Source organism: Empidonax traillii, unplaced genomic scaffold (genome assembly GCF_003031625.1).
Source record: "Empidonax traillii isolate 1590-97213 ecotype Southwest subspecies unplaced genomic scaffold, ASM303162v1 scaffold80:size1517328, whole genome shotgun sequence".
Taxonomy (NCBI): Eukaryota; Metazoa; Chordata; class Aves; order Passeriformes; family Tyrannidae; genus Empidonax; species Empidonax traillii.
In genome coordinates, this window is record NW_020955273.1 from 825,655 (window position 1) to 842,279 (window position 16,625).

Consider the following 16,625-nt stretch of genomic DNA (forward strand, 5'->3'; position numbering starts at 1 on the left):
CAATCTGTGCCTATCTTGGTAGGAAAGATTTATGTTTCATTTTTACTTCTTGGGTGATGTCAATCAATTGTATTCAGGGTTGAATACAGACCATTGATTTTAGAGGGCTTTGTATCTCCTCAGCACATGTTAATAGTCTCTAATTTGGGTGCCTTAGGTTTGGCACCTGAATTTGATAACAGTGTCCTAGACACATTTGCAAAAGGTATTGGTTTTTAGTTAATGCGAGACAAAGATGATTCGTTGCTGAGCTGTTATATCCTGGCAAAACAGGCAAAGTGATTCTCATCACTTAAGTGTAACTTCATTACAGGATCCCAGGAAACTATCTCCTGTGCTTTTGTCAAAAGACTACATTTTGTCAAAACTTCACTCAAGAAAAATGAACCCTGTTTTAAAAAGTAACTCTGGGGTATTTTTTTCTTTGGCATTGAAACATGATCCAGACTTGGCAATCAGTTTCAGGTTTCTCTTTATGTAATGCCATAACTCCTACATATAACTTTTTTAGGAATAAGGATAATTCAGAAGTGATAAACTCTCATTGCTAATTATATATTTTACTGAGATGTGTTGTGGCTCATTGATAGTCAGGACTGGAAACAAGTTTGTTTTGCTTTTATTTATGAAGAAGTTATTACATCATGCGTGGTGATAAATTATATAACCCTTTTGTCTAAGATTTGATACACCAAAGCAGTTTAGGGTAGAGCTGGGGTTAGATTTCAGAAGTCAATTTAGTTTGTATGTCAGTCTGCCTCTGATTGACAGCAAAACTTTATCAGCATGTTATCTGGAGATACAGGGACTTTGTTTTACTTTATCCAAGTCCACGTGTGATTCTTGACTTGTGATTACTATGCTTGACCAAATTTAATTAACACACCTGTGGCTTAAATCTTGAAAACAGCAATGCTATGTATCTTCATATTCCGTGAGTGTATCACAGTAAACTTAAATGAAATGAGCTTTTCAGAGAATAAGCCTTGCCAAGTAACTTCATCAAATGAGAACTTGTACAAAAAAATGCATGCATATTTACCCCAGACTATGGCAGTTGTATTGAATGGTATTTGTACTGAATGTGACCCAAGCAGCACTCCAAATTTCTGAATTAATGTCTTCAAATGTCTTTGAAAAGCGGTCCTATTAAAATCCTGTAGTTAAAATCCTGTCACGGTCCTCAATCGTAGTCTTTGACAGAAATAAAGAAGACAAGTTAAGCTCAACTTCATAGTTTCCCCTCCAAAATATTTGTCACTTTCAGATGTCTGTGTGCTGAGTCTGTTAATATTTTTCTGACTTGTACAGGGTTTACTTTATTCAATCTGTTGGTTCATAGTAGCTACCAAGCAGTGACCAGAAACATTCCAGCTGCAGTTATGCTTAAGTGATGAGAATCACTTTGCCTGTTTTGCCTGGATATAACAGCTCCAACTACAATTCATCTTTTTCTTGCATTAACTAAAACCCAATACCATCAAACTCCTTTTGCAAATGTGTCTAGGACACTGTTTTCAAACTTGGGTGCCTAAACTTGCAGCTGTTGACTCTTTCAGTGGCAGGGAGGCCCTGCAGAGAGACCTAGACAATTAGAGGACTGAGCAGTCACCAACCAGATGAAGTTCATCAAGGGAAAGTGCTGGATTCTGCATCTGGGATGGGGTGGCCCTGGCTGTTTGTACGGACTGGGGAATGAGACGCTGGAAAGCAGTGCCATGGAAAGGAACCTGGGGGTCCTGGTTGATGGCAAGTTGAATCTGAGTCAACAGTGCCCTGGCAGCCAGGAGGGCCAACAGTGGCCTGGGGGACATCAGTCAAAGCACCCCCCGGGAAGGGGATTGTCCTGCTCTGCTCTGCACTGGGGTGACCTCACCTTGAATATTGTGGGCAGGTTTCGGCACTGCAATATAAGAAAGATATAAATCTGTTAGAGGGTGTCCAAACGAAAATGGTAGGGAAACCATATGAGGAGCAGGTGAGATCACTTGGTCTGTTCAACCTGAAGAAGGGGAGACTGAGGGGAGACCTCATTGGAGTTACAACTTCGTCATGAGTGGAAGAGGAGGGACAGACACTGATTTCCTGTCTGTGGTGACCAGTGACAGAACTCAAGGGAATGGCCTGAAGTTTTTTGTCAAAGAGGTTTAGGTTGGATATTAGAAAGAAGTTCTTCACCTAGAGGGTGGTTGGGCAGTGGAACAGACTCCCCAGGGAGCCGCACCAAGCTGGACAGAGGTCAAGAACTGTTTTGACTATGCTCTTGGGCACATGGTATGACTCTTGGTGATGGGCCTGTACAGGGTTGGACACAATGATCCTTTTGGGTTCCCTCTAACTCAGGATATTCTGTGATTCTTTGATTACTAATACAAGGAGAACTTTTCAACTGAGTAGTTATTAAATATTGAAATGTGCCAAAGAGATTATGTGAAATTAAATATTTAATTTTGCATGATATCTTCACAGAAATGTTTCAACTGTTTTATATTTTGAGAAGATACTAAAATGTATGATCTCAATATTGTATTACCGAATAGCTTAACAAATTTCATAAATTCTATTTAAGGCATATACAGTCTCTGTACTTTGCTATATGAGTATGGAACTAATAGACTGGAAGTCATCTCCTTGGTTGTGAAGTCATCTTCTTTTAAATGGAAATCAGAAGTTTATCAAACTCCACCTAAGTTTATCTGTGTAAGTTACTGCACATAAGTTTATCTAGGTGTATGCATGCACTCAAAGTTTGGATTCTCAGGGCTAACAAAACTTGTGAACAGAGCAGATAAGTGATGGGGAAAAGAGATGAAAAACAAAAAAATATAAACCCCAAATTACTAGGAAACAATTAAGGAGCTGTTATAACCAATCTGAGTAACTTATCCCAGTGAAAAACAAAACCAAAAAAAACCCAAAGCAAACAGCCAAAAAACAAACCACACTAAAAGATTTAAGCTACAAACAAAAAATCCTAACCAACCACAAGATTGTACACAAAACCCTCACTTCAAAACTTGCAGGTAATTTTTTCCCTTAAAGTTTCAGTGAAGCCTTAATTTTACCCCATGCTCTCACCACGAGCAGATGAGCCACAATAACAAAGAATATTAAACTAGACTAAGTTAACTCTCTTGTTTCCTATAAATCAAAGATGTTCACATAAACAATTACCAATTTGTGGCAGACTGCCAAGTGTATATTTCTTACTGTAACTACCAGTGATCATCATGGGGATTGTCATTCTTTTCCCTCTTGGATTGCACATTCCAGAGTAATTGTGTTAAGAGCTTATTCATAGATTGTTAAATCATATTTGATTCAGGGAAATATTTGGGTAAAACAGAGTGTTAATAAACACAACAGACAACCAGTATTCAGTGCTATGGTAATAGATTTATTCAGCTTTATTTGGGAAAGTGGCTTGTGTTAAAGGCTGTCTGTTGTTGAACCCTCATGAAAACCATTGGATCATCGAATCATTGAATCATAGAGTTATAGACTGACTTGGGTTGGAAGGGACCTCAAGGATCATTTAGTTCCAAACCCCCTGCTGTAGGCAGGGACACTTTCCACTAGACCAAGTTGCTTAAAGCCCCATCCAACCTGGCCTTGAACACTTCCAGGAATGGAACATCCACAGCCTTTTTGGACAGCCTCACAGTAAAGAATTTCTTCTGTATATGTAACCTAAACCTACTCTCTCTCAGTTTGAAGCCATTCCCCCTTGTCTTGTCACTTCATGCTCTTGTAAATAGTCTCTCTCATCTTGTAGGTTCCCATCAGATACTAGAAAACCACTGTTAGGTCGCCTTGAACACTTATTCAGTGGGAATAATCCCAGTGCCTTTAGCCTTTCCTCATAAGAGAGGTGCTCCATCCCTCTAATCATCTTGGTGGCCTTGACTCAGTGAAACGATTGAGAAAGACTGTATCTTTTATCTTCCTTGCCTTTAATAGCTGTAAGATCTTTCTCTTCTCCCTTTCACCACTATAGATCCATTGATTTTTGTGAGACTTTGGTAATAGTATTGCAAATTAGTGTCAGCCACTTGAATTGTTTCCTTTTTGGTATTAATGAGCATTATGATACAAATGTTCTATTTGATACTTCAATTAGTATTTTAGATAGGATCAATAAAACCTCCTAAGTAACCATCCTCTGTCTATAAAGGGAAAAGTGTAACATATACAAGAGGTTAGCGCAACTGGTGGTGTGATTGACTAAATGCTTCCTTGCTGATCGGCTGTTGCCTAAAAGGTAAGTGGTCCTTTGGGTTCAGGATTCTTGTGGGATGCATTCTTGTCCCGTCTAGTTACAAGGTAAGGTGAATCTCAAAATCTTAGCTTGTGCCTCTTTATTCACAATCCCTTTTAAGTAGCTGTATGTATGCTTCTCTTGTTGGAAAACTCTTGTTAAAAGTGTAAATTTATGAGCATACACAAGCATTTCTTAATCTAACCAAAAACATAAGCTAACACATGAAAAGAAAAGTATCAATCAGCTCTTTATTTCTAAAACTAAGAGGTACAGCCATATTCAAACAAGTTTGCATTTTTAAAATGAGTAATCTTTCTTATATCTATGCCATTAAGACCTTTAGATTCGTCTACGTTTCTGCCTGATACTGGCAAACAATTTTATATGCAATGACCCCCGTCAGTTACAGTTGGAAGTTGATGTTTTGTATAGAAAGCATTGCTAAAAATTTTGTCAAGATGTCTAATGTTTTTAGTAACTGAAGATGAACTATTTTTAAAAGGTGCCTAAGAGCCCAGTTTGATGTAATTAGTCATTCATGTTTAAATATTTTATTATGATGCCATTATCATAATCCCTAAATGTTCTTCACTATTTCTTTCCAAAGGAGCCACAGCACTTTGCAGGGTCAAGCAATAGTAAGTGGTGATGGCTGCTAATAGCTCAGTGCAAAAGACATTATCAGTGGAACAACAGAAGTGGAAATATAGAGCCTTCCTTTGTGTCATCTTTGAATCCAAAACACCCACTGAAATAAAAAATCAGGGGCAGATGTAGGTCAGGATATTTGGGTCACCCTAAAACAAACAGGGTAGATGTTCATCTCTTCTTGAATAGACAACATCCTTCATTTTGGGGGGATCGTTTTGCTTTATATGTAAAGAAAACAATATCATTTCAGACCAGCTGTCCAAATTAGAGCAGTCCAGGGCATGACTGTTGATTGATTTCCTATTTGATTATGAGTGACCAATAAAATGCAGAACACTTTTTTAAAAATAGGCTCTTTGAAACCCTATTGAAGAGGGTCAAGGAATGGGAAGCATTAGACATGTAACGGTGGTCCCTTGATCTGCCTCATTAGTTCAATGGGATTTCAAAAGTGCAGTTTTTAAAATATTGTTCCCACACATTTTTTGAATTCTAGTCAAAAGGTAGATCGATCAGCAGTAATATCTTGGATATAAAGCCTGCCGTTTAAATAGCTAGCCAGAAATTGCCCATACTTTTCTTGATGTATCTTTTAAACAATTGCTGTATGATGGGGTAGCAATCATTGCAAGGATAAGGGAACCTAAAAATATATTTCTTTCGGAGTCATAACAATAAAATATAGTTTCATTTGTACTTTTTGGAAATAAAACTGATTTAATGTAAAAAAACCCTCAGAGTGGTTTCATCTTGGGTATTATTTTTGCTTAAGAAATCAACTTGCAAATTGCACTTGGCAAAGCATTAAGGCTGTCATCATTAACTAGTACCCATCACAGAAAATAGTCTTTTGTGCCTACTAGTATATATTTTGGATAATATAAAGTCCCACCAATATGCAAAAATTACCAAAAAACATTGTATGCTGTAAATAAAAAATTTTGATTATTGTGAAGAATATACACAATTCTTCAGTAGCATTTTAACAGTTATAATTAAAAGGATTAGAAAAGTTAGATTATAAAGCACTGGTTTTGATTAGTTACCTTTTATTTTATGAAAAAATGGATGATCAATTTTTAGCATTTTTCTAATTAAATCTAGTCAAATAAAAGGGTAAGCATGCATGTGAGTGCAAATTCTCAGGCCTAAATTTATCAATATTTGAATTCTTAGATAGTAGAAATAATAAAAATATTAGTATGAGATTCTGTTAAGAATGATACAATATAATATTATTTCCTCTAATACTAAAGAATTTTATTAAAGAACACTTTTGATCTCACAGGTCTTTCAGAAAGGCACTTTGTCTTTGAAATACGCTTTACAGTAGCTAGCTCACTGCTGATGTTAAGGGATCTAAACAGGGATGAAGATCACTAAGTTATCAGCAAATTTTGAACTGAAATACATTGAGTATTGGGATCACCATCATAGCATGCATGGGTTATATCTGCAGCTTTTTGGACAGAAAATACCGTATTACAACCATACTGAGAACTACCTCAATATTTCCTTTCCTTTTCTTTCAGTTCCATTGCATTGCATTGCATTGCATTGCATTGCATTCCATTCCGTTTCCTTCACCTTTCTTTTATTTCTCTTTCTTTCCCTTTTGCTTTTCTATTTCCCTTAGAATTATCTTGCAATTTATACTTGAAAAACTAACTTTCTGGTTAAAATCTTAGTAATGTGGCAAAGGAAAAAGCCAACCAACAAACCAACCAACCAACCAAAAAACCCTCACAAAAACAAACCAACCAAAAAAAACCCCCACCACCAACCCCCCCAAACAAAAAAAAAAAATTAAAAAAACCCAACAAAACACAAAAGTTAGTTTGTATGATACCTAATACTGCTTGGGATGGAAGATTAGTCTTTGCCTACTTTTTATCAACCTGTGTCTGTCTCTACATATATGCCTCTGTAATGCTTCTAACCATGATTTTGCAGGATTGTTAATACAAGATGGTAGAATATATTTTAGCAGGTATCAATGAAAGGGTTGATAATCCTGCTTTTTGTGATTCCAATTAGAGTACCTATCACCTCAAAGGAAACTATAATAATAAAAAAAAATTGAATATATTTAAAAGCTACATACATTTGCTGCTCTAAATTAACTACTTAAAATGGATGTGCTTCCAGTTTTATATGTAGTAAGATGCATACTACTGGATTCCAACTATTTCTTAGGAAGATATATGAGAGATCATTATGTTTCTTGATATATATGGACATATTTAAATGCTCAAGACCACATAAAAAAATTTAAATAAAATAAAAACAGGAAGGAAAGTTCTATGATATGAGGATTTTGAAGGTTCATATGCAACTGAGTAGAATGTTGCTGTCCTTCTCAGATGTAGATACAAACAGTACTTTAAAAAAATTGCTTGAATGTGATGTGCTATTGTTACTATTTGTATTATTGGGCCTTAAAAACTTGATTCAAGTTCATGATCCATATTGTGCTCGGTATTATAGCAGTACAATGAAAAATCAGTTTGTTTCCTAAAGAGGCAAGAACGTGTCTTTGAAGAGGTTTTAGTAATCATAGAAAAAACAACTTCTAATACTCTCCAATATAACTGAATAATATTCAACGGCTGTAGTGTCATCTACATTACAGTAGTGTTCTTTACACCACAGGGGATTTTTCTGGGGTAAGTCAAAAAAACAATGATGTAAATCTCTAAAATCGTATCTATTGTTAGTCAAGATAATCTTACAGTACTGCGTCTATGTGGATATGTTTTTATCACAACTGCAGTGCTAAAATGGTGTTTTGTTATTAGAACTTTTTATAATGCTTTCAGCTTGTTCTTCTTAGGAAAGTTCCTCACTTTGCCATTAGATTGCGCTGAGCATGCAGAAGAAAACTACATGACTACACCTGGTAGTTTATTTAGAGGGCAACATTTTGGCAAAAATATGGACAACTTATGTTGTGTTTCCTTGTGTTTCCTTTCTGTCAACTTCTTACCCCTTTCCTTCACAATGTGGTTGAGGTACTATGTAAAAGGCTGTGGCTGCCATGCTGTCAGAGCTGTTAGGAGCCCTGTCTCTGTGCCTCACCTTACAGATTTGCTTTCATATTTACCTTTTTTGGTTTTTTTGAGTTCTTCTATTCTAAGGAACCCTATCCATTCTCCTTCCTGAACACTGGCCACCTTTGATGGCTCAGTCTTTTCTCCGGCTTGAGGGAAATTTTCTTCCAGGCAGATGATAATAAAAACATACATCCTCTTGCCTAACCTGGAACTGAAAACTGGAAAAGCAGTCCCTTTTTCTCCAATAGTGTAATCTACTATTAGAGAATATAACACTTTTTATAATGTTCAGGGAAAAAAGAGATATTTGTAACATGGGAAATGGGATTTATGCATCTATCCTGGTTATGCTCTTCTCCACCTTTCAAAGAGGATAAAAGTGGCTCTTGCAAGTGGACAAAAAAAAACCCCAACTTTTTAAGGAGGAAGTATTCCTTCCATTTTAGATTCTCAGAGAAATTCTTGTCTTCAAAATTGCTGATCTATGTGGGGGTTTTTGTTTTGTTTTGTTTTTATTTGATAAATGAAACCCAAGTTCATGGCACTTGGAGCCATGGTTTAGTGTTGAAAAAGGCAGTGCTAGGTTAGTTGTTCGGTGATCTTAGGAGGTCTTTTCCGACCTTGATGACTCTGTGATTCATTGACCTTTAAAAAATGTTGTGGTTTTGCTCGTCTATTCAGCAGGTAGATGGGTATATTACTCTTGATCAAAAATTTAATTTGAAATTGATCACTGACTTGTGTTTTATGATCAGAAATATTTTTAAATTGAGTAGGACATAACAATGAAGAGTCCTCCAGTTTCAAGAGAGTTAGTAATTGTGGCTTTTCACCCCTGCTGGCTGTTCCTGCCACTTGTCCCTGTTGATTATAGGAGAATTTTTTTATTTTTAAATGATAGTATATTCTTTTAATATTCCAAAAGATTTACAGTCATCTTCTCTGGAAACTGAAGGAAACACAATATGTAACTGATAAATTCTGTACCTTTTTTCTGAACTAACAAAACATCTTTATGTACTCACGGTTTATGCTTTCTTTGTTGCAGAACTACATATCGTTGAAGTTCAGTGGAATTTTTTGTCCCCCTGAAAATGTAAACAATGACAAAAGGATTCCCAGTTCTCTGACAGTTGCCCATAAATAGTGTTTCTAAGTCTCCTACCTACGGTCCCAGTTAGTCAGGGGTTGAGCAGCTTCTATTTCCACCCCTTTCCATTTTAAGCCTGCAGTATAAGCAATCCTTAAAGTAGCATTTGCATTTGCTGAGTGCTCCAGCACCCTGATGACTTCATTAATTTCTGTCTGAGGCTGAGGAAAGAGAATGGGTTTTTGTTCTAATTTTAACAGACCTATGTTGAGTTTGAAGTGCACATGCCATCTAAAAAGTACTTAGATTAACATGCATAAAACCAGGATGGCTGACTGCTAGTGGAAGATATAGATCAATATATTAAAAAAGGTTGTATACTGTCAAAAAACCCAAACCTCACAACTATAGTTACTGCTTCATTACATGCATAGTGTTAACCTTCACCCATGTTCCTGGATTTTTTTTCTCCTAACTTTGAAGAACTCAAACTATTTCTTATCTCTGAAACACCTTGTTCTTCAAGGAGTATTTTGGTCACTTCTGTATTTTTTCCAGGTTTTCTTGTTACTGGGGACACAGGAATTTCAGGTGATTTTTCAAATAGCATTACATAAGGCTAGTCAGGGTAGCAAGGCTCATGGCTTGCAGCTCAAGGGGGGAAATTGCTTCATTAGAGCACCAATGCTTCTTGCAAGTACTACTAAAGGCAAGGCAACATCCTGAGAGCTATCTCAACTATACATTGACAAGCCCAGTTGTGCTTGTTCAGGAAAAGCCTCTTTTCACGGAGTAGCCTTCTGCCAGCCACCAAAGAAAGGCTTACCATCTTCATTACAAGTCACTTCAAGGCAAGGCAACCGCATACTGCTTCTGCTCAGGGTCTACAGGATATAACATCACAAACCAGCCAGGAGCAAATAAATTTCAGAGACATTTTCAAGCCCTACTAACTGCTAAAAGGGTATTTCAGATATTATTCATATTTTTTCAGATGCCATTAGGTTCTGTGTGAAAAATCACTTCTGTAACGCAGCTGCCCATTTTACTTGTTTAAATGATGACTGGCAGGTTTTTGAAACTGGGTTCAGAGAATAAGGGAACAAATTGCATACCTTGCTCACCAGGCATTCAGTCTGTAAATTATGTGAGGTAGGTACTCTTTTTAAAATCAATACCAAAAAGTATACACAACTTGATTAAATAATAGTGTATATGCATTAATGCTGGTTTCTGTGGCTGAAAGCCTTCCTACTGGAGTTCACAACAAAAATGTTTGTTTGAATCCTGATTATTTTTTGATTCTTTTCCCTTTTCTAATTAATGAAATCAGTTATTGTTGTGATGCTGTGTTTTATTTCATCGTAGAAAAATGAATTACTTATGCTCTCACAGCAGTACTTGCTGTTTCTCCTTTGTTGCTTCTTATTTAAGCTAAAAAGTTTTAGTCTCTCAGTCTTTCAACCAGGGAGTGAAGGCAATATTAAATGATTTAAATGACCAGTCACAAAACACAAATGTCTAATAAATTATCTGAGAAACAATTCAGCAAATGCTCTGTAGGCTGGAATTTGTTTTCTTAAACTATCTGGAAAATCTTTGGTAATGGCTTATTTATTATTGGACTAGATGAGCAGTTTTTTCTCATCAGATAGCATTAAAACATAAGTAACTGAACAGTGTTAACACAGATTCATAGTGAATGTTGTAATTATTTATCTCTGATCTTTATTTTTAATTAAAAATACAAATATCAAAATATGTGTGCATTGCCAGCAGCCCTACCAGTGTGTAAAGCAGGATTCACTCACATATTCACTCACATAAACTGTGTTTTATTCACATAACAGAGAAAAGCTAAAGCACTTTTAGCCCAGGAACTGTCTAGGTGACATTTCCATGGGGTCTGCATTCTTCCAGCAGCCCTTCTGCTTTAGATATGGCTCCCCATTCTTGTGATGGTTATCAAAACATTTTGGTGCTGATGCTTTTAACAGGGTACAGGTTATCAGAGTTGTTGTTTATACATGTGAACAAAAAGCAACATAGAACCTATGCCTCAGATTTCACTTGCTGTTAAAACTGAATGTAGCCATTAGGTTGTTACACACTGTGCCTTTTGCTGAGGATTTGGGGAGTTGAGATGGATTGTTGCTGATAATCAATATACAAAATAAAATTGACCATGCATTTTCAATCTTATTTACAGTGTTTCCTCTGCCCTCAGTCTTTTTGGTAATAACGATCTCTTAATTTATTTTACAACCATTTAGATGCACCTCCTACCATGCAATTAGTTAGATCTTTCTTCATGTTTTTCTTTGTTTGTAACATCAATGACCTCTTGTCTGATAATCATCAATGACAGTTTTGATAGTTACTTCAGGAGCTCTGCTCTTCCCAGTCTAAGTGCTGTCCTTTATTTGAATTTAAATCTTAAACCTTATACCTTATACTCATCAGTTTCCCTTCAGACATACCCCTTCTGTAGCTTTGTCTTTGTTCCCTTACCTTGTTTGTAGCTAGTCAGTTCACTTCCAAGGAGAACTGTCTGTTCTTCCAACTGGACATTATATGGAGGACGCAGCCCCATAGTCCCAAACTTACCTTTAAAACTTATCATATCAGATCCCCACTGCTCTTCCTTCTTTGTAAAGATTTTACCCTACAGGATGAAATTGTTAGAGCTTTTTATCGTGCCAGTTTCGTAGCAGCTTCTGGTACTATTTGTTAGTATTTTTTTAAGCTCCACTTAAAATATTACGGGCCTAAAATCATGTGTACTTCAGTATTACATCAGTCTAACCACTGATAAATTAGAGACACAGGGATTTTGAATGAGTATTTTAGAAGTCTCTGTTCTGTGTGACTGTGTCAACTTTGCAATTTTCTTTAAAATTATTTTTAATCAAAAAATCAGTTTACAGTTATGGGAAAAAAATGCGGTTACTGTTTGTACAGTTTAATACACATCTTAAAATCAGCACAGAAGACATTCTCTGCTGTGGAAAGAAGAGGTTGTTTGGTTTTGGGGTTTTTTTAATGGGAATACTAGCCTGGCTGTATTTAGACTGCAATTGTAGATATGTTTTCTGCTTGGCAATGAACAGTAGAAGATTTGCTCATTTGTTTGTAACTGCATGTATGTAGGGTATGCACACTGTTTGCTAACAACTTTCCTGACAGCAGCGATAAGCTGCCTAGGCTGGCAAGAGAGTTCACCTAGCAGAGGGTGAAAAGATGAAAGGTCATTTTATGAAATGCAAACTGAGAAGGTATAACATAAACAGAACTGCTCTCACAGAAATACTGGTTTCTGCCTACATCTACACAACTTTATACTTTTAGGCTGCAGTCCACACTTTACACAAATAATCACTCCGTTTCCATCTGAGCATGAACAGCAAAGAGAGACTTGAGTCCTGGTCTCCCAAAAGTACATTCTGCTCAATAATTAGGTCACCTCTGCATCATCTTTTGTCTTCGTTAAATGAAAAGTAAGCCCTGGTTTCAGAAGTCTGATAAAAGCTCTGGGATTTTCGTTATTGAATATTCCATAGTTTTTTGCTGTGGGACATCCACTGCAATGGATGTCTCCATTTGACTGGTGTTGGGCTGCATTTAGGAAATAGTGAACAGCAGTTGCTCTGATCCCAAATAATAGAAAAGTAAATATTTTAAGCACAAATTCGCTGGATGCTGTCATTTTTAGATTTGAATGAGAAAAAATTTCAAATCTTCACTACTAAGAAGCATCAATGCGATTTCAAACATCCATGTGGTAAAAATAATGGTAAAGTGGGAAACCCTAGAAGTTTCTAGTATGTTGGCAGTTGTTACTGTTTCTAAAAAGTAAATAGTTTATTTCTGTTCTATACAAGAATAACAAGGGGATTAAATCTCTGAATTCAACTATCTTAATGTTTCACTTTTTTTTCCTGGTCTGTAATGAAAATCCTTTATTCTTGGAGTATTTCACTGAAAGATCTGGTAGAAGAACAGGAACCTTGGTTGAAACTGGTGAAGACCTCTGAAAATCAGCATAACTGTCCTAAACCTGATTTCTCCTTTTCTCTCACCTCTCCAATATTCCTTTCATTCCCTTCTAATCACAAGTCTCAGATTGCTATCTAATACATAGCTATCTAATAATTAGCTATTAGATAGCTAATACAACTATCTAATACGTAGTCATCCCTTTTTTGTTCCTATTATCTACAATGTTTTCATGACTTTCAAAAGACCACAGTAACTCCAATCACCCTTCATCTCTCACCTCTGCTTCTGTTTCTTTTGTGATTCTGTTATTCCTTGACTTGAGTCTTTTTTTTCTCATATATTTACTCCTTGTCTGTAATAGGGCAGGATTTTGGACTTCTTACAATTTCCCAGTATTTCCACGTCTTCCTTCTCCCCTTCTACAATCTCTTCTCCTGGATGGTTTTACCAAACCCATTACTTTAATTTCCACTCTGCCATTAATGCCATCCTTCATTGCTGATAAGCCCATTTTTTGTTCAGCCACCTTCGTGTTTTCTCCCAAGCTGCCCCATAAAAACCTGTAAATCCACTATGGCTGTTGCTGTCCCTGAAGTTCTTGTCCATGTGGCGTGTACAGCAAGCTCAGCACTGGCTAAACCATGGGTGGACTGAAAATTGCATTTATAGTAGTGGGAACACTTTGTTTGTCTTTGACTTTTGCTCTTTCCCGCTGTGTGTTTGCCTGATCTTTTTATGACACACGTGCAGTGTCAAATCTCATGGGACCCTAATTTAGGCATCTACATGCTACTGTAATTAATTAATGACTCTGTCCTATGTGGATTTTGACAACTGCTAAGAGACTGAAGGGCAGTTGTATTAGCTGTATAAATGTAATGTATAAATGTATAAATGCAAACCTGCAAGAGACTGAAGATTTCCCATGGAAGACAGGTTCTGCAGGTTGGTATGTTAGCATGTAGCTACTGAACTGGTTTGCAGTATTTAGACATTCATGACTCCCTACCAGATATAGCTTTTGTTTTAGGGGAAACAAAAATAGTGGGTTTGTAATGACAAGAAGTACCAGAAACCTTTGAAAACATATTTCTGGTCATCAGCTAAAGGATATCGAAGCAGGAAAGCCAACTTTAGGGCAGTAAAGTGGGAGAGTTCTTTCTGTACTGAGTAAGAAAGAGGGGAGAGCATGTCTGAGCCTTCCTCCCTGTACAAGGGGAAGAGTAAGTGGGCCTTTGACTTTAGTTACAGGCTCCCTTATTCTCTGGCTCTATGTTCATATTTGTGAACTTTCTGGATTCCTCCTGTGGAGTCACACACATGATGAGTTTCTTAAACTTCTTCAGTTAGATTACCCAATTTAGATTGGATTGGATTAAGCCAATGAATTGATACATTGTAGTATTCACATATTAAACCAAACCAATGTAACACCCGTTAAACCAAAAAGAATTGACTAATTTGTCTGGCACAGGTAAAAATGCAAAGCTGTTGTAATTAGAGACATTAGAAAATTTTAAATGTCAGATAACTAATACAGAATATGTTGTTGGATTTAAGAGAGGGATTTAGCAGAGCAAGTGCAAGTAGTGAAATAATCTTATTTCTTTTTATTTGTACTTTAACAATGTATTTCCTGTTTGTTATACAACATGACAAAACCTGTAGCTCATCTTGCATTGATTCATGCTCTTAATTATCCCCATCAGTGTTTTCTAAGCCCTTCAAATAACTCAGTAAAAATTTACCATTTTTTCAATTTTTTCATAGCAACCTGGTTCCAATGGCATGATTGAGTATATCAATAATAACTTCATTCTTCTCCTTCAGAGACATATTTAGATATAGACAATTGTTGGGGTGGTATACGAAGAACGCTGACTGTTACGCTAACAGTGTTGCTTCATTGTCTCTTTGTAATTTCCCCTGTCTATTCTACATCTATTCACGTATTTCACCTGTCTTGTACTTGCTGGGTAACCTTTGAGGGGCAGAGATTGCCTATTTGTTCAGTATTCGCACAGTAATAGCGCAATAGTTTTCTAGTCTATGACTCAGGCATTCTCACAATAAAATAAATACAGAATTGTTTAGAATCTTAGTTACAAAGTCTAAACAAAACTTGGTTGTGTTATGTGAATAACTTTTACCAGAAGGCATGCCAGAAATGAAATTAGAATTTAAAATTTTAAAATTTAGATATTTATATGCAAGACAAAAAACAAACAAAAAAAACCAAACAAAACAAAACAAAAAAAACCCACAACAAACAAACAAACAAAAAAAACCCTTCTTTATACCATAGTAAGGCAGAAAGTTCTCCATTTTAGCATGTGAGATAAAAGGCCTTCGGAACTGGATGTGCATTTCCAAAATGTATGAGGAAGCTTCTACAGAGTTTAAAAAATAAATAATAACTTTAAGATGCCTTATTTATATACTTAGGCTTTGATTTCATTATAGTTAGATTTGAGAGTGCACAAAAGCTTCAAAATCATCTAGCAGCTGAAAAAAGAGTGTATGAAAAAAAGACAACTTTGTTTCTTTTTCCAAAGGAAAGATTTTTTTTCGAATAGAGTAAATAAATCAGTCATAGTGAAAAATAAGTCACATTCTGTCAGAGATGAGGATTACCACATAGATGATGCAACGATCTTTACATTTCCTTGTTTGGTAAGAGTCATTTAGTTGTGATTGCCTTGCCTTGAGTTAGTTAAAGGGACCATTCTTTTGCCACATTTATCAATCCTTTTATTCTTTCACTTCCATAAATGCATATGGCAACTCACTACAAGAGGCAACTGAGTGAGCTTACAGTGATAAATTTTTCTTGTTAGGAGAAATTACGTTCACTAACTTGAGCTACTTCAGCATGAAATTGAAAAAGAATCATTTTGTCTTAATTTACATTCTTGATTCAATGAGAAAAATGTAGATTAGGCCAAGAAAACTATGTAGACATTGCTTTGAAAACCAAAGGTATACTGAGCTGCTAACATTAGAAGTTCATCAAGTAAAACATCTCCTGTATTTATGATGCTAGATTGTATTAATTCCTGTGATTCACTTTAAAATATATACATTTTGGTCTTTCAGATCCGTTTACTGTTTCAGTTACGTCTTTATCAGCAGTGGTATGCATTTTTCATTTCCCACCTAAGCTGTCCACATCGTTCCTTAATCAAAATCACTGGGATAGTGCTGCGGTTCACTAGCCTTAGGAGCTGCTATTTGCCTTGAATAAATTACGTGAAAACATGTTGATTGATAGATGTTGCATGTCAGAAGAGAAGATAACTGTATCTTCTTCAGCTTACTAAAAGGTCATGCACACAGCATAATAGGAACAGCCACAGACAACTTTGAGATAAAGTGTATCATGAAAAGGTGTGCAATCTCATAACCAGTGAAACATGGAGTACAAGCTATTGTCTTCTGAAACACAAGTGATTTATCCACTTAAATTCGAGTTAAGATGAAAAACAATTTACCTTCATGTGTATTTGAATTCCATTTTCAAATGCTTAAAAAAAAAAATCTATTCAGGTGTTTTAAATTTTTCTGTCTTTCA

General features: G+C 36.1%; 1 protein-coding gene across 6 annotated transcripts in view; it reads left to right on the plus strand.

Moving 5' to 3' along the window:
- FOXP2 (forkhead box P2) overlaps positions 1-16,625 on the plus strand; it is a 406,115-nt gene that overhangs the window by 245,960 nt on the left and 143,530 nt on the right. The window lies entirely within an intron of this gene.